We start from the raw sequence: 25,541 nt of genomic DNA, 5'->3' as shown, positions 1-25,541 counted from the left end.
AATGAAAAAGGTTGACATGAGTTTTTGAAGTTTTTTTTTTTCATTTTTTGAATGTTTTCATATTCATTCTCATGTGTCGACATGGACACCAATGAAGTGCCACACTTATGTCAACATTTACATGTGTTGACCTTTCTGTGTTGATTTTTTCTTGTGGCGATTCGCGTCACACCCCCCCCACCCCCCCGCAACCCCCATTCCCGCGATTCACGGCACACCCCCACCCCCCCGCGATTCTCGGCACCCCACCCCGTGACCCCCCCTCCCGTGATTCACGGCACACCCCCCGCGACCCCCCCTACCATGATTCGCCGCAACCCCCGCCCCCGTAACCCCCCTCCCGCGATTTGCGGCAACCCACCCCGCGACCCCCCTCCCGCGATTCTCTGCAATCCCTCCCCTCCCGCGATTCGCAGCATCCACCCCCCCACAACCCCCCCTCCTGCAATTCGCGACACCCCCCGCGACCCCCCCTCCTGCAATTCGCGGCACCCTCCGCGACCCCCCCTCCCGCGATTCGCGGACACCTTAGTTGCAATACAGGGCATCTTTCATACAATTCTAACCATATTTCTCATATACAAACGTTCACAAATTAAGGGGGCGCAGCCCCTTACGACAGTGTGAAGAGCGCCCGTAGGGCGCGATGAATCACATAGTCTCCTATATATTTGGCTACATCTGTCACTCAAAGTGGGTGTCTGTGTCTATAACGCTCTGTTCCTGGACTTTCCTCTTAATGTGTGATTGCCTTCATCTGTGCTGAACACCTTTCTGAGAAATTAACCTGTTTAAAACAGGTGATGACAATCATACATTAAGGGGAAGTCTAGAAACAGAGCATTGCGTCCCTAATGGAGAGGGTCATGTTGGGAGGTATGTGACAGAGAACCAGCCCAGTGAGCCCACAGACAGTGCCAGACACCCACTGCCTTCCCAAGTTGCCCAGCACTGCTACTCCACAGCCACCAGGTGAGCGCCCCCCTCCCGCGATTTGCGGCAAAACCTCCCCCCCCGCGCGCCCCCCCCCTCCCGCGATTCGCGACAAAAACACCCGCTCCCCCGCGACCCCCCCTACCGCGATTCGCAGCAAAAACACCCCCGCGACCCCCCCTCCCGCGATTCGCTGCAAAAAGAACCCCCCCACGACCCCTCCCGCAATTCGCGGCATAACCACCACCCCGCGACCCCCCCCTCCCGCGAATCGCGGCAAACCCTCCCCCGTGACCCCCCCCCGCGACCTCCCTCCCGCGATTCGCGGCACCCCCCCCCGCAATTCGCAGCAGCCCCAGGATTAAATGGCACATGCAAAACACTGACATGGCTATGGTCGACAATGAAAAAGGTTGACATGAGTTTTTGAAGATTTATTTTTAATTTTTTTAATTTTTTCATATTCATTGTCATGTGTCGACATGGACACCAATGAAGTGGCACACTTATGTCAACATTTACATGTGTTGACCTTTCTGTGTTGATTTTTTCTTGTGGCGATTCGCGTCACACCCCCCCGCAACCCCCCCTTCCGCGATTCGCGGCACCCCCCGTGACCCCCCACCTCCCGCAATTCGCGGCAACCCCCCACCGGAACCCCTGTGAACCCCGCCCTCCCGCGATTTGCGGCACCCACCCCCGCGACCCCCCCTCCCGCAATTCGCGGCACCCCCCCCCCGTGATTCGCGGCAGCTCCAGAATTAAATTGCACATGGAAAACACTGACATGGCTATGGTCGACAATGAAAAAGGTTGACATGAGTTTTTGAAGTTTTTTTGTCATTTTTTGAATATTTTCATATTCATTCTCATGTGTCGACATGGACACCAATGAAGTGCCACACTTATGTCAACATTTACATGTGTTGACCTTTCTGTGTTGATTTTTTCTTGTGGCGATTCACGTCACACCCCCCGCAACCCCCCCTCCTGCGATTCGCGGCACCCCGGCACCCCCCTGCGAACCCCCCCCTCCCGCAATTCGCGGCAACCCCCCACCGGAACCCCCATGAACCCCGCTCTCCCGCGATTCGCGGCAGCCACCCCCCGCAACCCCCCCCTCCCGCAAATCGCGGCACCCCCCGCGATTCGCGGCAGCCCCAGGATTAAATGGCACATGCAAAACACTGGCACGGCTATGGTCGACAATGAAAAAGGTTGACATGAGTTTTTGAAGACTTATTTCATTTTTTGAATGTTTTCATATTCATTGTCATGTGTCAACATGGACACCAATGAATTGGCACACTTATGTCAACATTTACATGTGTTGACCTTTCTGTGTTGATTTTTTCTTGTGGCGATTCGCGTCACACACCCCCGCAACCCCCCCCCCCCCCCCCGCGATTCGCGGCACCCCCCGTGACCCCCCACCTCCCGCAATTCGCGGCAACCCCCCACCGGAACCCCTGTGAACCCCGCCCTCCCGCGATTCGCGGCACCCAACCCCGCGACCCCCCCTCCCGCAATTCGCGGCACCCCCCGTGATTCGCGGCAGCTCCAGAATTAAATTGCACATGGAAAACACTGACATGGCTATGGTCGACAATGAAAAAGGTTGGTACTTATGAGTTATCTGGGCGCCCGATTTTTTGATTGTATGCCTTAAGTTAAGGCATACAATCAGATGCGATGCGATGCGATATCGCATCGCATCGCATGCGACCATCGGATGCGATGACACGATTTTTACATAGGAATCAATGTTAAAATGGACAGAGTCCATTTTAACATGGAATTCAATGGGAAAAAGGGGTCCTCTTCATACCCCTACTATCCAAGTGGGCATGGAGTTGGATATAAACCTGTGGCGAGCGTAGCGAGCCACCGAGCCCGAAGCGTGGCGAGCGAAGCGAGCCCCGCGAGGGGACGGTATTCTATGTCCCCTCGCGGGGCTCGCTACGCTCGCCACGCTCCGGGCTCGGTGGCTCGCTACGCTCGCCACAGGTTTATATCCAACTCCATGCCCACTTGGATAGTAGGGGTATGAAAAGGACCCCTTTTTCCCATTGAATTCCATGTTAAAATGGACTCTGTCCATTTTAACATTGATTCCTATGGAAAAATCGGGTCATCGCATCGCATCGCATCCGATGGTCGCATGCGATGCGATGCGATGTGCCCGATCCGACCCGATTTAGAAATCGGGCGCCCGGATAACTCATAAGTACCAAAAGGTTGACATGAGTTTTTTCATTTTTTTTTCATTTTTTTAATATTTTCATATTCATTCTCATGTGTCGACATGGACACCAATGAAGTGCCACACTTATGTCAACATTTACATGTGTTGACCTTTCTGTGTTGATTTTTTCTTGTGGCGATTTGCGTCACCCCCCCCCCACAACCCCCACTCCCGCGATTCACGGCACACACACACACCTCCCCCGCGATTCTCGGCACCCCACCCCGTGACCCCCCTCCCGTGATTCACGGCACACCCCCGCGACCCCCCCTCCCATGATTCGCCGCAACCCCCGCCCTGTAACCCCCCCTCCCGCGATTCGCGGCACCCACCCCCGCGACCCCCCTCCCGCAATTCGCGGCACCCCCCCGCGATTCGCGGCAGCTCCAGAATTAAATTGCACATGGAAAACACTGACATGGCTATGGTCGACAATGAAAAAGGTTGACATGAGTTTTTGAAGTTTTTTTTTTTAATTTTTTGAATGTTTTCATATTCATTCTCATGTGTCGACATGGACACCAATGAAGTGCCACACTTATGTCAACATTTACATGTGTTGACCTTTCTGTGTTGATTTTTTCTTGTGGCGATTCGCGTCACACCCCCCCCACCCCCCCCGCAACCCCCATTCCCGCGATTCACGGCACACCCCCACCCCCCCGCGATTCTCGGCACCCCACCCCGTGACCCCCCCTCCCGTGATTCACGGCACACCCCCCGCGACCCCCCCTACCATGATTCGCCGCAACCCCCGCCCCCGTAACCCCCCTCCCGCGATTTGCGGCAACCCACCCCGCGACCCCCCTCCCGCGATTCTCTGCAATCCCTCCCCTCCCGCGATTCGCAGCATCCACCCCCCCACAACCCCCCCTCCTGCAATTCGCGGCACCCCCCGCGACCCCCCCTCCTGCAATTCGCGGCACCCTCCGCGACCCCCCCTCCCGCGATTCGCGGACACCTAAGTTGCAATACAGGGCATCTTTCATACAATTTTAACCATATTTCTCATATACAAACGTTCACAAATTAAGGGGGCGCAGCCCCTTACGACGGTGTGAAGAGCGCCCGTAGGGCGCGATGAATCACCTAGTATAATACATAAGTGCCTCAGAGGGTTATGCGTGTAGAACTTAAATATGATAGGCTTGCCTGAAGAGGTGAGTTTTCAGGGAACGCTTGAAAGTTTGGAGGCTAGCGGAGAGTCTAATTGTGCATGGAAGGGCATTCCATAGGATGGGAGCAGCCCGATGAAAGTCCTGTAATAGTGAATGGGAGCTAGTGATCCGCTCAGATGAGAGACGCAAATCTTGTGCAGAGCGGAGTGGTCGAGATGGGAGATATTGTGTGATAAGTGCAGAGATATATGCTGGTGCAGTATGGTTAATAGCTTTATATGCAAGTAGAAGTGTTTTATATTGAATACGGTAATATTCAGGCAACCAATGGAGGGACTGGCAGAGCGGATCAGCAGACGATGAGCGTCTTGCAAGGAAGATCAGCCTAGCAGCAGCATTTATAATGGATTGCAGTGGTGAGAGTCTGTTCTTGGGAAGTCCAGTTAGGAGACTATTGCAATAATCAATGCGGGATATAATGAGTGCATGGATAAGAGATTTAGTAGTGTCTTGTGTGAGATACGGTCGTATTTTGGATATGTTTTTTAGATGCATGTAACATGATTTGGAGACAGATTGAATGTGGGGAACAAAGGACAGGTCAGAGTCGAGGGTGACCCCTAAGCAACGAGCTTGTGGTGTAGGGTAGATTGTCGAGTTGTCAACAGTGATGGAGATATCAGGATGGTAACTGTTCTTAGTTGGCGGGAATATAAGTAATTCAGTTTTAGAAATATTGAGTTTGAGTTGGCGAGAAGACATCCAAAGTGAGATGGCAGAGAGACATTCAGAGACTCGGCCCAAAACCACTGGTGACAACTCTGGGGTTGATAGATAGATTTGAGTATCATCCGCATATAAGTGATACTGAAATCCGAAGGAGCTGATTAGTTTGCCAAGCGAGGAGGACCTAAGACTGAGCCTTGCGGAACTTGCGGAATTAAAGAAAAGGAGCAACAATAACCTCAAAAAGTGGCATAGAATTAAGTACTTACATAGGACTGGGTGACCAGGTGCTCACTCTAGTGTATCCAAATGCTGAATGACTGCTAGTATGTATCCATGGCTATATATAGGGCTAGATGAGAAACGTCACTTCCTGTTTTAGATTTCCACTAAAAATTACGTTTTTACTCTTTAACAAGGAGAGGTAAACCTTAAATAGTGGGTTATTATATAATGCCCCCAGGGGTCTAAAAAACTAAGATAATGGTGGTGAATTTACCTGAAAGAAAACCGGAGTAATTCATTGTGAACTGCACGGCGAAAACGCTGTGCGTTCCAAATCGGCGCCATTTTGTTTCTATGGAACGCAAATATTCGTATGGAGCGCACCTGCGTTCAACTACTAATCGCTGCCAAATATTACCTTTTTAAACCAACAAGTCACTTCCAATAGTGGTCTAACGATGCTATATTAATCAAAGTTGCTGGGGATCTTTATCAGAGCTCCTACTCTTGGAGTGAATTAATTCACCAGGGGTCCAGGACGGATGTGACATATAACGGGGGTTGTCTTACTTTCGTGACAGGATTTAATATACCGGAGTTGTTTTACCTTCCTGATAATGTTTAATATACAAAATGCACGAACCGCAACAGTTATTCATTAATGATTCTAGGATCTACACACACTATAGCGGTACCTATGTGCAATATATCTATAATGGCTTGCGTTTCATACAGGCGCCATCTTTCAAATTCATGGAACGCAAGCGACCAGGGTTGCTAAGTGCTAAGCATAAGTCCACAGTACAACTGCAGGTAATTCTAAGTCCATAGTACAGCCATGCTGTCGTGCCTTATACAATCAAAAGAATAATTCCACTACTTAGGTAACCCACTAAAATATTTGGATACAAAATCGACCATATTAATCTATGAACATATAGATAATTATTTTATGAAAAAAGGGAAAGAGATTATTTAGGGGTTTTACTACCAGCACTGTGCCCGTCATACCAATATTTTAATAGGTCCATTTAATGAAGATTTTTTTTTAAAAATCATGTGTGTGTGATAAAGTTTAAGCTATTTATAAATTGTGTAGGTGTCTAACTTAGTGGCTATATATGTGTATATAATCTAGAGCCCTTTCTATTAGAACAAAATTTTATAAAATGGGACTGTGAAAAATACTATGCTTTTAAATGTGCGTCATTGATTGTTTATTTGTTATAATGATAGGTATAGCCAATTATACTTTAGGCCATACTATGCTATTAAATGTGCAATAATTAGGTGTATGTCCATACTTATTTTGAACATTTTCACAAGTGATAATTATAGTGAGTCGGTTCAAAATTGAGACTAATATTAATGTCTTTTTTTTTTTATTATTATTATGGGAGACTATAATAATTTAGTCATATAGACTTACATGATAATTTAGTGGTATGGGAGACTATAATAATTTAGTCATATAGACTTACATGATAATTTAGTGGTGTAGACCTTATACAATATATGTGGGAGAGTGGCACTATGATAGCTAATGATTGGGATAACTCCCAGATTATTAGTGGGAGGTCCCTCCTATCAAATAAACTTTAGGCGTAACTTTGGCCCCATGCTCATATCGATACGACAAATGAATATACTCCTTTTAGTCAATTACCGTCCCATTTACATCGAGATCCTTATAGCATACAACAATATGTAAACTATTAGAAAATAAGTAATAAATTCAAATGGTTAGTTAGTAAGGGAGTTTTAGTAGAGGGAAAAAAAGAAAGAGTGGAGCTAAAGAAAAGCCACTATATCCACACCCTCATTCAGACCCTTTGGGGTGAGGGAATTCAAGGAGTAGATCCAGAAGCTCTCCTTTTTGATCAGTTCTTGACCTCTATTACCCCCTCTTGGGTTTAACGGGACACGCTCCAAGATGGTAAACTTGAAATTGTCTTTTGTTACCAGAGAATTATGTTTCTCCAGATAATGTCTGGGCAGACTATGTACTTTTACTTTGTTTTTTTATGTTTCGCATGTGTTCTTGTATCCTCAGCTTCGCTTGTCTAATGGTCTTCCCAACGTAAATTAAATTACAACTGCAGGTAATTCTATAAACTATGTGGTCGGAGTTGCAGGTCACTGCTTCCCTTAATGTGTATTCTTTGCCATTTTCCAAAGTGTGATGGAACGGTGCCCTTTCTAAGAATGGGCAACAAATACACTTATTGCATGGTAAGGTTCCAGGTTTTTTATTCAAAAAATGAGACACTTTGGATGAAGGAGGAATCGTAGGTTTTAATCTACTCGGTGCCAGGATGGATTTCAAATTCTTTGCATGACGGTACACTAAATTTGGCTTTGAAGGCAACTGTTGACCAAGTATCGGGTCTCGTAGAAGGATAGACCAATGTTTTTCAAGTATCTTTTTGATCTGATAGTTTTCACAGTTATACTGTGTTACAAAAGGTCTACTCTTAAACTCTTTTTGTGGTCTGACTGTTTTATTTAGAAGCTCATCTCTTCCACATGAGAATGCTTTTAATCTTGCTTCTTCAACAAAGTCAACTTTGTAGCCTCTTTCAATGAACCGGTCGAATAGAAGTTGTGACTGAGACCAAAGTTCGCTTTCATCACTACAATTACGCCTTATTCTGAGGAACTGCGCGTATGGTACGCTATTCTTCCATGCTGGAAAATGGCAACTGGTTGCCGGGATGAAACTATTAGCGTCCACCGTTTTAAAATATGTGCGTGTGATTACTTCTTTATCTGGCCTTCCTTCTAATTCCAAGTCTAGGAATTCGATCTTCGTAGGATTGGATTTAAATGTAAATTTTAAGTTAAAATCGTTATCATGGATGTACGTCATGAAGTCAGAAATACTAGATTCGTCTCCGCGCCAGATTAACAAGAGATCGTCTATGTATCTTTTATACAGAATTATGTTTTCTTCAAACCGGGATCCATAGACGAATTGTTCCTCCCAGGCTCGCATGTGGAGGTTTGCATATGCTGGGGCAAACTTTGTCCCCATGGCCGTGCCTTGCTGTTGAATGAAAAATTCACCATTAAATTAAAAAAAAATTATGGTTTAAGATGAAATTAATACCATTAATGAGGAAAGAGATTTCTGAGTCCGATTTTCCTGGATCACTACGTAGAATTCTTTCAACTGACTGTAGACCTTTATTATGGGGAATTGAGGAATATAACCCCTGCACATCTATAGTTAACCAGCAGTAGTTAGTAGACCAAATTTTACCTTTGAGTAATTGCAAAACTGAGGAACTGTCCTTCAAATGAGAAGTATTTTGTAAGACATAGGGTTGTAATTTCAAATCGAGGTAATGAGAAAGGTTAGAAGTTAATGAATTAACCCCTGCTATTATGGGGCGTCCCGGAGGTTGATTTTTATTTTTGTGGACCTTCGGGATATGGTAAAGGATGGGAAGTACAGGATGTTTCACATTGATGTAGTCGAACTCTTCCTTCCGCAAAACACCATTTTGTAAACCAGAGATCAAGAGGGTTTCAAGCTCGCCCTGAAAGGCCGTAGTGGGATTCTCTGGAATTTTCTTGTAGGTAGCTTCGTCTCCTAAGATTTTTTTTGCTTCAATCAAATAGTTGGATTTATCTTGAAGAACGACAGCTCCACCTTTGTCCGCACATTTTATGATGGTATTTTCATCTTTTATTAGGGTTTTTAGAGCTTTACTTTCTAATGGATTCAGATTTTTGACCTGATGTTTCTTGGGTTTGATGGACCTGAAATCCTCTCGAACTGCTTCGTAAAAAATAATGAGGTGACTACCTCTTGATTCAACCGGATAAAAATGGGAAACTGGAGCCACCAACGGTTTATCAACAGTGTCCTTAGTTTCATTTGATTGATTCTTTAAAAAGTGTCGTTGCACCATGAGGTTTCTGATATATTTATTGAGGTCTATAAACAGGTTGAAGTGATTAATATACTGATATAGCCATCTGGCGCGAACTTGAGACCTTTGTCTAATAACGAACTCTCTTCTGTAGATAACTCTTTCGCTGAGTTGTTAATAATTCCTGTCCTTGGGAGGGTGGTATCAATGGTCCTTTTTTCTTCTTTGGGAAACTGTTTGCCCCCTCTGCATCCTCTATATCTCCATTTAGTCTGCGCTTGAGACCGTGTGGTGAGTCCAAGCGAGGGTAAAGTTCTTCCCTTACGGTACGATGGGGGGGACCAGAGTCTCGTTCCACATCTAAAAAATGTTGCTGTTGGTTCCTGTAAGGGGATGGGGACCTATACCTATCATTTCGATGGTATTGATGTTGGTCTTGATAGGAAGGTACCCGATTCCTAAAAGCTCTTCTTGGATGATAGTTGTCTCTTTGGTCTCTAGAGTCTTGTCTTCTAGGTCTTTCGTTATACCTCTCGGTATACTTATGACTAAAATGGGTATTATGATAATGGTTTGGGGGTCGATACGAAACCACATCCCTCTCTCGAAAGGAGTCTTGCCTGGGTTTATCCCAGTTTGAGTTGTTATTTGTAGGGCGGAATCTTCTAGAAGATGGGTCTGTGTTCCTATTCTCATTTGGCCAGATATGTATATGGCCGTTGATATAATCTCTTTTATCTCGTATGAACTTTTTTTGTTTACGTTGGATAATTTCTTTCTCCAAAGTATCCAATTTAGCCTGTAAGTCTGCTATATCCCTCTTAAATTCCTCCCTTGAGTCGATTTTAGTCAATAGGCCTTCTATTTTACCCATCTCGCTCTCTAATGTAATTAACTCATTTTTCCATTCACTGACCAATGCTGTTATTAGTTTAACCGAACATTCGTCCAGGATTGAGTTCCATGCTTTAAGAAAAGCTGGGTTGTCGATACCATACGTTGGAGTTTTTTGTAATCGTAAGCCCCTCGGAATTCTATTAACCTCGAGATATTTTTCTAACGTAACGATGTCATACCATCCTTTAAGTTCTCTTACAGCTAACTTCTCTAAAGCATTTAAATGCCCGAAATAGTCCTCTCCATCGTCCTCCATATCCAATTCAAACTCCTCATCTTCAAAGATGTTCTTTACGTTGTATTTCCTTTTAGTTCTGTCTTTAAACAGTGGCATAATGCTGGGGCAGCAGTGACAGGTGGCTAACAGAAAATAGACACAGAAAGGCAAAAGGTACCTAGCACCGCGCCCTAGTGACCCAAAGCAGCACCTCTGAAGGTCCCGTTAGCTGGAACCCAGAACAGACAGAAATACAAAAAGGATCAGGGTGCGCTAAGGTAAATCATACAACTTTCTTTTTTCAAAAGTACAAATATTTAATAAAAACACCACCAATTTGGCTTAGATAGAAAACATACAGAGTTACACCGTCATTTCACACAATGTGTTTACAATCTGATACAGAAGATAGGCCCAACGCGTTTCGTCAACCACGTGACTTCATCAGGGGCGTTTGATATGTTGATTGAAAACTGGTGCGAAAGCACTAAAAAATTAAGGCTTTGATTTTTATATTATATTGGATAATAATCTGGGTTGTGTATACAAATATAAGCTATGACTTGTCAACTGTTTGCTCTCTCCATTGTCCTTCTCTCCTTCTCCAAATCCCTCATTTTCTTGAATCCAGTACAAATCAGAATTTTATTATATGTATGTATATCATTTTTTAGTGCTTTCGCACCAGTTTTCAATCAACGTTTATTGTTGTTTTTAATTAGGTTGGAGTCCCAACATTCAAGACTGCACACCTCAGCTTGGCACTATGAGGGTAAGTCCTACTGTACATATATGCTGAGTGTTGGTCTGTGGGACTGTGTTTGGGGCGCTGGGCTCTTTGGGCTGCTGTTGCTGGGCTGCTCCATGGCATCATATTGTACACTTTCAATCACCCCTTTAGTTTGTTTAATATATATGTAGCACCCTTCACATTTATTATTACTTCTTACCTAGGTAAGTCCTATCACATATAATTTCCCCTATCCCTTTTACTATCACTTTAATTTCACACTAATGTGATGCCATGGTGCGGTTCTGCTGGGCTGGCCTGGGGGGCCCTGTGCCCTTTGTTAGGGACTTGTCCTATTGAGGTAACCTGGATGCGGTGGAAAAGCCCATACTAATGGCCATTACTATGCTAATAACCTCAAATGCAATATAGCAAGATATTAAAAGGTCTAGAATATAAATTCAGTGTGCACCTGCAAACTCCTCCTCCTGCTTGCTGCACTACAAGTCTCAGCAGGTAGCACCTCATATGTCCAGGGTGTGCAGTTTAGGGCCCCTCCCCCTATGTACCATATATTGTGTATTCATACACACTGGAAGGAACTAGAGACGCCTTCCTCCTTATTTAGCACCCCACCCACCTGTCCCAGATTGTTGTTTTTAATTAGGTTGGAGTCCCAACATTCAAAAAAAGTTCATACGAGATAAAAGAGATTATATCAACGGCCATATACATATCTGGCCAAATGAGAATAGGAACACAGACCCATCTTCTAGAAGATTCCGCCCTACAAATAACAACTCAAACTGGGATAAACCCAGGCAAGACTCCTTTCGAGAGAGGGATGTGGTTTCGTATCGACCCCCAAACCATTATCATAATACCCATTTTAGTCATAAGTATACCGAGAGGTATAATGAAAGACCTAGAAGACAAGACTCTAGAGACCAAAGAGACAACTATCATCCAAGAAGAGCTTTTAGGAATCGGGTACCTTCCTATCAAGACCAACATCAATACCATCGAATAGGTAAAGGTCCCCATCCCCTTACAGGAACCAACAGCAACATTTTTTAGATGTGGAACGAGACTCTGGTCCCCCCCATCGTACCGTAAGGGAAGAACTTTACCCTTGCTTGGACTCACCACACGGTCTCAAGCGCAGACTAAATGGAGATATAGAGGATGCAGAGGGGGCAAACAGTTCCCCAAAGAAGAAAAAAGGACCATTGATACCACCCTCCCAAGGACAGGAATTATTAACAACTCAGTGAAAGAGTTATCTACAGAAGAGAGTTCGTTATTAGACAAAGGTCTCAAGTTCGCGCCAGATGGCCATATCAATCACTTCAACCTGTTTATAGACCTCAATAAATACATCAGAAACCTCACGGTGCAACGACACTTTTTTTTTTTTTTACATGTTTTATTGAAACACCGGAAGTCACAATATTACAAAATGAAAGTGTATATAACAATTTCGATACAGGCAACATGGGCATACAAAGATGAAGTCATTGTTCAATGTTATCTATTTGACCAGGCACTGTCCGCTACAAATAAAGGACTTGATAAAGCAGAACATGTATCTGTGTCATCTCTTCACGCAAGACACATAATCTATCTATGAACCCTCATTGGCCCAGGGCTGTCAATGGAGTCAGCAAAAGCACCACACTTTTAGGCGTCCAAAACTATCGGGGGGTCCCCTGAGATAAGTCTCGATAGATACCACTGGGTGTCCTTGAATGAGTTATGGAGTTTGGTTCTGATTTCCAGTGAGAGCACAGTTATATAGCTTTCCCATGTGTCAAATAGTTTCTTAGTGTGGCGTTCTTTGTTTAGAAGGCCTTCAATCCACTCCATGTTGAATACATGGAACAGTTTTGTCTTGAATAATTGTATTGAGGGGGGGGCAGCGTCGATCCATGTCTGCAGAATGGCCTTACGTGCGACCGCACTCACAATCACCAAAAGTCGCCTACACCCTCTAGTTATTCTTTGGTCCTCTGGCAACATGCCAAAGATAGCCCATCGATCCGTTAAAGGAACATAGTTCACCAGGTTGTCCTGTGCAAACTTCCTGACTTGAAGCCAGAACAGTTTAATTATGGGGCATTCCCAGAAATAATGGTATAGATTCGCCGTGCTAGCCTGGCACCTCGGGCATGCCGCCGAGGGAGCCATCCCAGCAAGGAATTGTCTGTGAGGGGAAAAGTATGCTTTGTGGAAAATGTTGAGAAACATCTCCTGGTATTGAATAGCGGGCAGCAATTTCCTGGAGCGCCACAGTGCCTTTGTTTGCTCCGGGCACGTCAGGCCTGGCATCACCTGTGTCCAAGCCTTCATGCCCGTGGTGATGGCGTCATGGTCTATAATTTGCCGAAGGAAGTTATAGTGAATAGATATAGCCCGTCGTTCAGCCACCCTAGTTAGGAGCATCGTGTCCAGGGTATTTGCCCAATCCGCCTCTGAGAAGTTACGTATCACTTGAGATGCATAATGCTTAGCTTGCATGTATGCCAGAGGATGTCTTCCAAAAGTTGGAAAGGTCTCTGACGCCTTGTCATAGGACATAGGTTTTTTCAGGTCCATGTCGATCAGGGCTCTGACGGAAGACAAACCCTCAGACCGAAGGCTCCCAAATGGTTGGCCGGCCAAACCTCCCTGAAATTCTGAGTTTTGCATAAAGGGTAAGAATAGGGATTTGTGGGCATTTAGATTTAATCTATGTCTGAGAATGTGCCAAACCTTGCGCGTTGACCATAGGAGTGGGTTGAGTTGGATCTGTTCGTCTATCTCCCCGTCTTGCATATGGAGAAAGCCCACCAAACCACAGTTGGCTAAAAACTCCCCTTCAATCCTGGTATTAGTGTAAACTTCTCGGCCATGCAACCAATCCCTTAGAAAGCGGAGTATAGAAGAGTGATTATAGTGTAAAATATTTGGGAAGTTAATGCCTCCGTTGAAAACTGGTTGTTGTATACGGGGACGCTTTGTTCCCCATATGAATTTCCTAAATAGAGAGTCCAGCAGGCGCAGGTCTCTCTGTGTCAACAACAATGGGAGGGCTTGAAGCAAATATAGTAGGCGTGGGAAAGTTACCATCTTAATGAGATTGGCCTTGCCCACATAGGAAAGTTTCAAGTGTTTCCACCCCTCTAGTTCCCTTGCCGTCGTCTGAATTGCCTCTGTTATATTAATTCTATATAAATCCGCGCCACGTTTTAGGAGGTGTATGCCCAGATAATCGATATAGACCTTTTCCCAGCTGATCGGGAAGCCCCTACCCCAGGAGGGCGTGTGGATCTGGGGATGCAAGAACAGCCCCGATGATTTTGAGACGTTTATTGTGTAACCTGATATTTCTCCATAGTTATCTAACTTTTTCAAAATTTTGCCCAGCGACTGCCCCGGGTTACCTATATATAACAGGACATCGTCCGCAAAAGCTGAGAGCTTTAATTCTGAGTTCCCAATCTTAATCCCCTCAAACTCTGGCCAGGTTTGTAAGATCCGAAACAGAGGGTCTATGCATAGGTTGAACAGTAAAGGGGATAGTGGGCAGCCTTGGCGTGTGCCCCTGGACATTTGAATGCTTGTACCCCTGCAACCATTAATTAGCAAGGAGGTTGAGGGTTGTGTGTAAAAATATCTAATCAGTTCTATGAAGGAGTTATCGAACTGTCTGTATTCTAAGATTGTGTAAAGATGCGGCCATGCCACTGAGTCGAAGGCTTTATTTGTATCTAGGCTCAGTAACATGCCTTGAGGGGCTTTCTTGTAAGACTCAGCCATCACAGCCGAGATGGCCATCCTTATGGCCCTCACCGAATGACGGCCACGGATGAAGCCCATCTGGTGGTTGGTAAACAGGTCGCTGGCTATCAGCTGCATCCTGTTGGCTATTATCTTCGTTAAAATTTTGAAATCAGTATTTAATAGGGAAATTGGGCGGTATGAGTCCGCAAGTTGTGGGTCCTTACCCGGCTTGGGGATAAGTGTGGTATATGCCTCAGAAAATGATGGGAATAGGGGTTTAGATTTAAGAATATTGTTGTATAATTCCAGCAATGTGGGGGTCAACTCTGTTTCTAAAAGTTTAAAATAGCATCCGGAGAAGCCATCTGGGCCCGGTGATTTGTGTGATTGAAGACCCGCCATCACTGTATGTAGCTCCTCTGGGGTAATGTCCCGCATAAGAGCGTCCCTCTGAGTCTGGGATAGGGGGGGTAAATTGGCCTCTGTCAACAGGGATTCCTGTTTTTCCATATTAACTGGAAATTCTTTATACAGGTTCCTGTAGTATTCCTCGAAGTGCGTCAGTATCTCTTTAGTCGTGAACAGATTCCTATTATTGGTTGGGTCTTTTATTGAGGTGATGAAGCTTCTCTTTTTATAGGGTTTTGACATGAGGGATAGTAGCCGACCTGACTTGTTGCCCCACTTATAGTACATTTGTTTTGTGTAGTCTATTTTAAGTCGTGCCTGGGCTGTAAAGAAAGATTCAAGTAATTTCCTATTGTTTAAATAGGTTTCCAAATCGAGGGGGGAGCCTGAGGCCTGATAGACCCTGAATGATTGGGATACCTCCCTGTGTAGGTCCCTGTATTGCTGTGCTGTTTCTCTTTTGCGCTTGGATACATACTGCATTACCAGCCCCCTCATCACTGCCTTTGACGTTCTCCAGAACAGAACAGTATCCTCCCAATGTTCTATATTGTCGTCATGGTAATTATGCCAAGACTGTTGGAGGAAGCTTTTAAAGTGTTCTGATTTCGCTAAATAATCTGGAAAACGCCAGAGTCGGTCTGATCCCTCCCCAGCACCCAGCCACAGGCTCAGAGATACCGGGGCGTGATCCGACACCAGAATCTCGTGTATCTCCGCCTGTCTTACCTCTGACATAAGGTTGTTGGTGATCAAGAAATAGTCTATTCTGGACAGAGTTTGATGTGCTCTAGACAAGTGCGTGAATGATTTTTCTGAGTCATGGAGCAAACGCCAAGGGTCACAAAGTTGGAGGTTAGTTTTTAGGGCCTGGATATGACTCCACGAGGCCGGGGGGCGGCCCAAGAAGGGTGGAGATTTATCTAGCGTGGGGCTATCTACGGAGTTGAAGTCACCTCCAATAATTAGTTTGTGAACCGTACGTCCCGCCAGAATCTGGGAGACCTCAGACAGAAATTGCTCGGGGGAGACATTGGGGGCGTATAGATTCAGTAGGGTGAAGTATATTCCCTCAATCTCCACATCTAACAGTAAGTATCTACCCTCCCGGTCTGCCAAGGAATCATGTATTTTATATCTGAGGTTTCTATGAAATAGGATCGCAACCCCTCTGCATTTAGTCCTATAAGAGGCAGCTATACAATCCCCAATCCAGCGCGCCCTTAGTGTGGAATCGCTGTCCCCCTTCCAGTGGGTCTCCTGAAGCATAGCGATGTCAGGCCTAAATTTTTTGATGTGGGAAATTACCTTTTTACGCTTAATGGGAGTGTTGAGGCCGTTAACATTCCACGACAGCAAGTGCAGTTGGGGAGGAGCTTGCTGTGATCCCCGATTATCTAGCCCTGCAGACATGGATCGACGCTGTGGGAGGGGGGTGACTGTGCACTAGCGGAGAGAAAAGCACATGTTAGATTCCGGATTTAGTCAAGGAGGTTTGTGTGGCAGGAGGACAGCCCTGAGCCAATATGCAGAGACAGGGTAGTAGCGCACATTAGCCTGTAAAGTAAGAGAAGTGACAGTATTATGTAAGACCAAACATTGGAACGGTGTTTCTTATTTTTGTATGAGTTTATCCAAAAAGAGTGGGATCCACTCTTTGAACCGGCGGAGGACCTCATAATTTTCCATATGAGGTGCTCTGATAACCTAAACAAACAAATATATAGTAACAGTATGTTAACCTTCTGTAGGGGCAACTAGCCTCCAAAAGTTTGATAAACAAAAGATGCGAGCTAGACTATTCATCATCTACTACTCTGGCTGTCTATCAGGAGAGTGAGGGGGGCCCCGTTCCAGGAAGGCCCTGGCTGTGTTGGGGTCTGTAAAAAATCTAGGGCGTCCATTCTCCATAATCCTTAACTTAGCAGGGTACATTAGGGCGAACCTCTGGTTTCTTTCTATCAGTATTTTACAAACTGGAGAAAATTCTTTTCGTTTCTGTGACACTATGGCCGAGAAATCCTGAAAAATCAGGACCCTCTGGCCATCTATTGACAGGGATTGAGCTGCTCTGTAGGCCAGGAGTACTTTTTCCTTTGCCCTGAAATCTAGAAATTTAGCAATTGTGGGCCTTGGTCTATCTGCCTGATCTTGCCTCTCAGGCCCTATTCGATGCACCCTCTCTATTTGCAGCATTTTAGAGGCATCGTAAATCCCTAAAGTTTGAGCTATCTTCACCGTTATGAATTCCTCCAGTTGTTGACCCCTAATCGATTCTGGTATCCCTATGAATCTCAGGTTGCACCTTCTGTCCCTGTTTTCCATCTCGTCTACTTTAGCAGCGAGAGTGGTTATGGTCTGTTCCCTCCTATCTAACATTGCCTGCATACTCTGGACTGAGTCCTCTACATCGCTGATGCGTTGTTCTGCTGTGGCTATTCTGGCCGTGTTGGAGTCAATTTTAGCTAAAGAGGCCTCTAGCCTGGTATGCAGGTCTTCAAATTTCTTATCCAGCAGGGGCATCAACATTTGTATAGTGACCTTTGCATTGTCCTCAGGGGAGGGTATGGACTGTGTTTGGGATGAGCAGCTGGAGTGATTCCCTGTTTGTGTATTGGAGGAGAATAGCAGGGGGGAGGGGGGGGAGGGGTTTTGTGTTGCCTTTTGGCGGTTTTTTTTCATATCGGAGTCTTGAGAGGAACTTGAGGGTTGAGTAAGGGAATTCCTCTCAAGGAATTTGTCCATACCCCTCGAGGCGGCACAATTGTCACTACGTGTTTGTGCCCAGTGATAGATAAAATCCTAAATTCGAGTTAAGAGAACAGACTTAATGAACAGACTATTGAAAATTCTGAAGGCCTAGTCACCCCACGTGGGTTTGCATTATCCCCTTACATATCTTGTGTCGGGGTATCCGTACAGCAGGTCCCCAAATCCAGGCACCTATCTGAAACCTGAGACTGCTGAGGATTAGATTGTCTTCCTCCTTATAGTCGGAGAGCTCGCCACTAGGTGGCACCTTGAGATTAGTGTACAGGCAATGTCACTTCTGAGAGCACAATCTACCAGCTCCTTGCATTAAACAAACTGAACGCTAGATGGCGCTCTTGGTTTGGGGAAGAATTGCACTTTTAACTTGATATCTACCAGGATAACCTGTGTAAAATGTGGTATTTAGATCATACCGTGGTTAATACACCATGAGAATTCAACAACTATAGCAAAACTTTTCTTATCAAGTTCGAATGTCTTCCTCCTTGTAGTCGGAGAGCCTGCCACTAGGTGGTACCCTGAGATTGGTGTGCAAATGATTTAAATTCTGAGAGCACAGTTAACCAGCTCCTTGCATTAAATAAACTAAATGCTAGATGGCGCTCTTGGCTAGGAGAAGGGCTGCACTCTTAACTTAATATCTACCAAAATAACCTGTGTAGATGTGCTGTTTAGGTTATACAGCGGGTAATACTCTACGAAAATTCAGCAACTTTTGGCGAAACTTTCCTTCTACATAAAATGAAGGGAGGAAGGCAAAAAACAAAAAACCCAAAACCCCCCCCCCCAAAAAAAAATAACTAAACAAACAAAGTTATGCTTATGAAAAAGACAGGTTTGTGTCTGTGTGCCGTTCAGGCTATGGTTTGATAGTCCAGCTCAGTCGGTAACAAGGTCCCCTTGACTGGGCGGCTGTAGTGGGTGTGGCGGATGTGGCTACTGCCAGATGATCCCCCGCATTAGGCAGGGTGCAATCTAGTCAAATTTAACGGGGTGTCTGGTGCCACAGGTCTCTCAATCCAAGAGCAACTGTTCACTGGGTCTTGGGCTCTTTGTGTGGCGTATATGCAAGTTATGATGAGGGCTAGCAGCTCAGTTATGTAGTGCTGCGTGTAGGTTTAAGGGGATCTCCAATAGGTCACAGGGTCTGGGGGTAGAAATAGGTCACCATCTATCACGTGTCCAAAAAAAAATGGTCAGGTGTAAGTCACAACCAGGGGAGAATAGTTAGTGGGGTCCCCTTGCAGGGTATTTGCCCATGGCACAGTGGGGTTCAGCAGTCCCCGGGAGCCGCCACACAGCAATATAGATGGATGTGTCCCCAATAAGTCCCTGTCTATCCCTCCCCAAAGGGTTGAGCGGTCTAGGGAACAGGCACCCCCACCTCACCTATGCACTCACCACCCCAGGGGGACACGCGGCAATACTGTCCTCGCTGGATCCACCGAGAGCAGGGTCCCGCGCCGTCTCCAAGCGCCAGGGGATGTGAGGAGGGGGGCTCAGCAGCAGTGTCTGGGCTCCTGGTGGGCAGCTGAAGGGTCACGGCGACTGTGTCCGGACCCGTGGCCTGTAGCGCAGCAGCAGCTCCGGGACCTCCGGCGGATGATAAGGGGAGGCACAGCGTCAACGTCTGTATCCCCGGCAGATAGCAGGGGGGATGCTCGAGCAGTGTTTAGGTCTCATGCGGGGTGTCACAGCAGCGCCCGGTCCTCTCTCTCTTCGCGCCCCTCCAGGATGGAGAGTGGCCGGGACCCAGTGCAGGCTCCTCCGCCCCGCAAGTGTGCACTCACCAGCCGCGGGGGGGTAGATGGCTGAAGTGCTCCCCCAGGTTCCGGAGTCGTCGATGCCTGGCACCATCCAGCGGCGTCGGGAGAGGAAGGGAACGGCACCGCGGGCTCCCACTGCCACCGGCACGTGTTGTGAAGTCCAGCAGCGTGGGTGAGTGGGCGAAGTTCGGGGCAAGGAAGCCCTCTTTAGACGGGGGGGCTGGTGCAAGGGGAAACACGTGTGCGGGCCCCAGGGACCGCGTCCGTCAGGAGGATCGGGGGTCTCGTGCGGGTGACAGGCACCAGTGGGGGGTTCCCTCGGGGGAGATCGCTCACTGAGCCCGCCGGGATCTCTTCCAAGTAGGTCCCTGCAAGCAGGCTGTAAGCCGGGTCTTGTGTGGCGCCTGCAGTACGCGCCGGGTTTTCGCGCCCAGTTCTGGGCGGTCATGCAGGTCTTCTATGCTGAAGACCGGACTCCGGTGGAAGCTTCAAATTTCGGCTCCAGAAGGGTAGCGCCGTGATCCCCACAGGATGGTGGAGCTGAAGAAGCAGGGTAGGGGTAGAATGAGCACTGTGGGGAGGCGATGCAGGTGGATTTTCTCGGTTGAAGCAGGAGCCTCAGTAAAATGCGGCCGCTCTTGGTGCCCCGCCCACCGGAAGTCGCAACGACACTTTTTAAAGAATCAATCAAATGAAACTAAGGACACTGTTGATAAACCGTTGGTGGCTCCAGTTTCCCATTTTTATCCGGTTGAATCAAGAGGTAGTCACCTCAATATTTTTTACAAAGCAGTTCGAGAGGATTTCAGGTCCATCAAACCCAAGAAACATCAGGTCAAAAATCTGAATCCATTAGAAAGTAAAGCTCTAAAAACCCTAATGAAAGATGAAAATACCATCATAAAATGTGCGGACAAAGGTGGAGCTGTCGTTCTTCAAGATAAATCCAACTATTTGATTGAAGCAAAAAAAATCTTAGGAGACGAAGCTACCTACAAGAAAATTCCAGAGAATCCCACTACGGCCTTTCCGGGCGAGCTTGAAACCCTCTTGATCTCTGGTTTACAATATGGTGTTTTGCGCAAGGAAGAGTTCGACTACATCAATGTGAAACATCCTGTACTTCCCATCCTTTACCATATCCCGAAGGTCCACAAAAATAAAAATTAACCTCCGGGACGCCCCATAATAGCAGGGGTTAATTCATTAACTTCTAACCTTTCTCATTACCTCGATTTGAAATTACAACCCTATGTCTTACAAAATACTTCTCATTTGAAGGACAGTTCCTCAGTTTTGCAATTACTCAAAGGTAAAATTTGGTCTACCAACTACTGCTGGTTAACTATAGATGTGCAGGGGTTATATTCCTCATTTCCCCATAATAAAGGTCTACAGTCAGTTGAAAGAATTCTACGTAGTGATCCAGGAAAATCAGACTCAGAAATCTCTTTCCTCATTAATGGTATTAATTTCATCTTAAACCATAATTTTTTTTAATTTAATGGTGAATTTTTCATTCAACAGCAAGGCACGGCCATGGGGACAAAGTTTGCCCCAGCATATGCAAACCTCCACATGCGAGCCTGGGAGGAACAATTCGTCTATGGATCCCGGTTTGAAGAAAACATAATTCTGTATAAAAGATACATAGACGATCTCTTGTTAATCTGGCGCGAATCTAGTATTTCTGACTTCATGACGTACATCCATGATAACGATTTTAACTTAAAATTTACATTTAAATCCAATCCTACGAAGATCGAATTCCTAGACTTGGAATTAGAAGGAAGGCCAGATAAAGAAGTAATCACACGCACATATTTTAAAACGGTGGACGCTAATAGTTTCATCCCGGCAACCAGTTGCCATTTTCCAGCATGGAAGAATAGCGTACCATACGCGCAGTTCCTCAGAATAAGGCGTAATTGTAGTGATGAAAGCGAACTTTGGTCTCAGTCACAACTTCTATTCGACCGGTTCATTAAAAGAGGCTACAAAGTTGACTTTGTTGAAGAAGCAAGATTAAAAGCATTCTCATGTGGAAGAGATGAGCTTCTAAATAAAACAGTCAGACCACAAAAAGAGTTTAAGAGTAGACCTTTTGTAACACAGTATAACTGTGAAAACTATCAGATCAAAAAGATACTTGAAAAACATTGGTCTATCCTTCTACGAGACCCGATACTTGGTCAACAGTTGCCTTCAAAGCCAAATTTAGTGTACCGTCGTGCAAAGAATTTGAAATCCATCCTGGCACCGAGTAGATTAAAACCTACGATTCCTCCTTCATCCAAAGTGTCTCATTTTTTGAATAAAAAACCTGGAACCTTACCATGCAATAAGTGTATTTGTTGCCCATTCTTGGAAAGGGCACCGTTCCATCACACTTTGGAAAATGGCAAAGAATACACATTAAGGGAAGCAGTGACCTGCAACTCCGACCACGTAGTTTATAGAATTACCTGCAGTTGTAATTTAATTTACGTTGGGAAGACCATTAGACAAGCGAAGCTGAGGATACAAGAACACATGCGAAACATAAAAAACAAAGTAAAAGTACATAGTCTGCCCAGACATTATCTGGAGAAACATAATTCTCTGGTAACAAAAGACAATTTCAAGTTTACCATCTTGGAGCGTGTCCCGTTAAACCCAAGAGGGGGTAATAGAGGTCAAGAACTGATCAAAAAGGAGAGCTTCTGGATCTACTCCTTGAATTCCCTCACCCCAAAGGGTCTGAATGAGGGTGTGGATATAGTGGCTTTTCTTTAGCTCCACTCTTTCTTTTTTTCCCTCTACTAAAACTCCCTTACTAACTAACCATTTGAATTTATTACTTATTTTCTAATAGTTTACATATTGTTGTATGCTATAAGGATCTCGATGTAAATGGGACGGTAATTGACTAAAAGGAGTATATTCATTTGTCGTATCGATATGAGCATGGGGCCAAAGTTACGCCTAAAGTTTATTTGATAGGAGGGACCTCCCACTAATAATCTGGGAGTTATCCCAATCATTAGCGATCATAGTGCCACTCTCCCACATATATTGTATAAGGTCTACACCACTAAATTATCATGTAAGTCTATATGACTAAATTATTATAGTCTCCCATAATAATAAAAAAAAAAGACATTAATATTAGTCTCAATTTTGAACCGACTCACTATAATTATCACTTGTGAAAATGTTCAAAATAAGTATAGACATACACCTAATTAATGCACATTTAATAGCATAGTATGGCCTAAAGTATAATTGGCTATACCAGGGGTTCCCAATCTATTTTGAATCACGGCACCCTAGAGTATCAGAATTTTTTTCACGGCACCCCTAGGCCAATTTTTTTTTACTTAGATTGGGTTTATATGCGATTCTTAGGGTCAGTTATGTGTTAAAGGGCAGGATTTGCTTCTGTTTGTACACATTTTATGATTGTCAGCCACCAGCACTGGTTTTATTCATAAATAATGAACCATTAATAATTTGAGTTGGTCCTGGACCACCAACCCAGGGCACCCCTGCAAGTGTCCCGAGGCACCCCAGGGAGCCACGGCACACAGTTTGGGAACCACTGGGCTATACCTATCATTATAACAAATAAACAATCATTGACGCACATTTAAAAGCATAGTATTTTTCACAGTCCCATTTTATAAAATGTTGTTCTAATAGAAAGGGCTCTAGATTATATACACATATATAGCCACTAAGTTAGACACCTACACAATTTATAAATAGCTTAAACTTTATCACACACACATGATTTTAAAAAAAATTCTTCATTAAATGGACCTATTAAAATATTGGTATGACGGGCACAGTGCTGGTAGTAAAACCCCTAAATAATCTCTTTCCCTTTTTTCATAAAATATTTATCTATATGTTCATAGATTAATATGGTCGATTTTGTATCCAAATATTTTAGTGGGTTACCTAAGTAGTGGGATTATTCTTTTGATTGTATAAGGCACGACAGCATGGCTGTACTATGGACTTAGAATTACCTGCAGTTGTACTGTGGACTTATGCTTAGCACTTAGCAACCCTGGTCGCTTGCGTTCCATGAATTTGAAAGATGGCGCCTGTATGAAACGCAAGCCATTATAGATATATTGCACATAGGTACCGCTATAGTGTGTGTAGATCCTAGAATCATTAATGAATAACTGTTGCGGTTCGTGCATTTTGTATATTAAACATTGTCAGGAAGGTAAAACAACTCCGGTATATTAAATCCTGTCACGAAAGTAAGACAACCCCCGTTATATGTCACATCCGTTCTGGACCCCTGGTGAATTAATTCACTCCAAGAGTAGGAGCTCTGATAAAGATCCCCAGCAACTTTGATTAATATAGCATCGTTAGACCACTATTGGAAGTGACTTGTTGGTTTAAAAAGGTAATATTTGGCAGCGATTAGTAGTTGAACGCAGGTGCGCTCCATACGAATATTTGCGTTCCATAGAAACAAAATGGCGCCGATTTGGAACGCACAGCGTTTTCGCCATGCAGTTCACAATGAATTACTCCGGTTTTCTTTCAGGTAAATTCACCACAATTATCTTAGTTTTTAGACCCCTGGGGGCATTATATAATAACCCACTATTTAAGGTTTACCTCTCCTTGTTAAACAGTAAAAACATAATTTTTAGTGGAAATCTAAAACAGGAAGTGACGTTTCCCATCTAGCCCTATATATAGCCATGGATACATACTAGCAGTCATTCAGCATTTGGATACACTAGAGTGAGCACCTGGTCACCCAGTCCTATGTAAGTACTTAATTCTATGCCACTTTTTGAGGTTATTGTTGCTCCTTTTCTTTAATTACTGTCTTATATCAGACCATTTTTGTATATACACTTAATGGGATTTCTCTGACTTGTTTTTAAAGTTTCTTGCCGATCCTTGATGTTAACACCAATTTAAAAGGTGTGGAAATACAGAATATCTGGGGATACACCTTTTGGTCTATTTCCACTAATGTTCTGAGTTTTTGGCGATATGTAAGTTTTTGAACCAATATATTTCAAGGGTGATGGTGATGGTTCAATTAAGTGGGTCTAGAGAAAACCCTGACCTTGCCACTATGTATATATCTCTTCATTCAGATATACATCTGCACAGTTCTTGTTTGGGATATTCTAGCATTTGCCGCTCCAAGAAGGTACCAATTTCAAAAGTTTTTATATTGCCTTATTATTGTATGATAATTTTTGTGCTCTCAATATATCTGATGAACAAAAGTGGGTTAAATAATGATGGGAGCTTTCACAAATTGTTCTTTTTTTGTAAAGGGTATATCATTCTTGATTATGGATGAACCCCTTTTTTTATATAAGTTTTATTTTTTGTGCCCCTCAATAAGGGCTTTGATTTTTATATTATATTGGATAATAATCTGGGTTGTGTATACAAATATAAGCTATGACTTGTCAACTGTTTGCTCTCTCCATTGTCCTTCTCTCCTTCTCCAAATCCCTAATTTTCTTGAATCCAGTACAAATCAGTATTTTATTATATGTATGTTTATAATTTTTTAGTGCTTTCGCACCAGTTTTCAATCAACATATCAAACGCCCCTGATGAAGTCACATGGTTGACGAAACGCGTTGGGCCTATCTTCTGTATCAGATTGGTGGTGTTTTTATTAAATATTTGTACTTTTGAAAAAAGAAAGTTGTATGATTTACCTTAGCGCACCCTGATCCTTTTTGTATTTCTGTCTGCTCTGGGTTCCAGCTAACAGGGGACCTTCAGAGGTGCTGCTTTGGGTCACTAGGGCGCGGTGCTAGGTACCTTTTGCCATATATATATATATATATATATATATATATATATATTTTTTTTTTTTT

The sequence above is a fragment of the Crinia signifera genome, chromosome 1 (genome assembly GCF_055691185.1).
Source record: "Crinia signifera chromosome 1, ASM5569118v1, whole genome shotgun sequence".
In the NCBI taxonomy this organism is placed as follows: Eukaryota; Metazoa; Chordata; class Amphibia; order Anura; family Myobatrachidae; genus Crinia; species Crinia signifera.
This window is presented reverse-complemented; position numbering follows the sequence as displayed.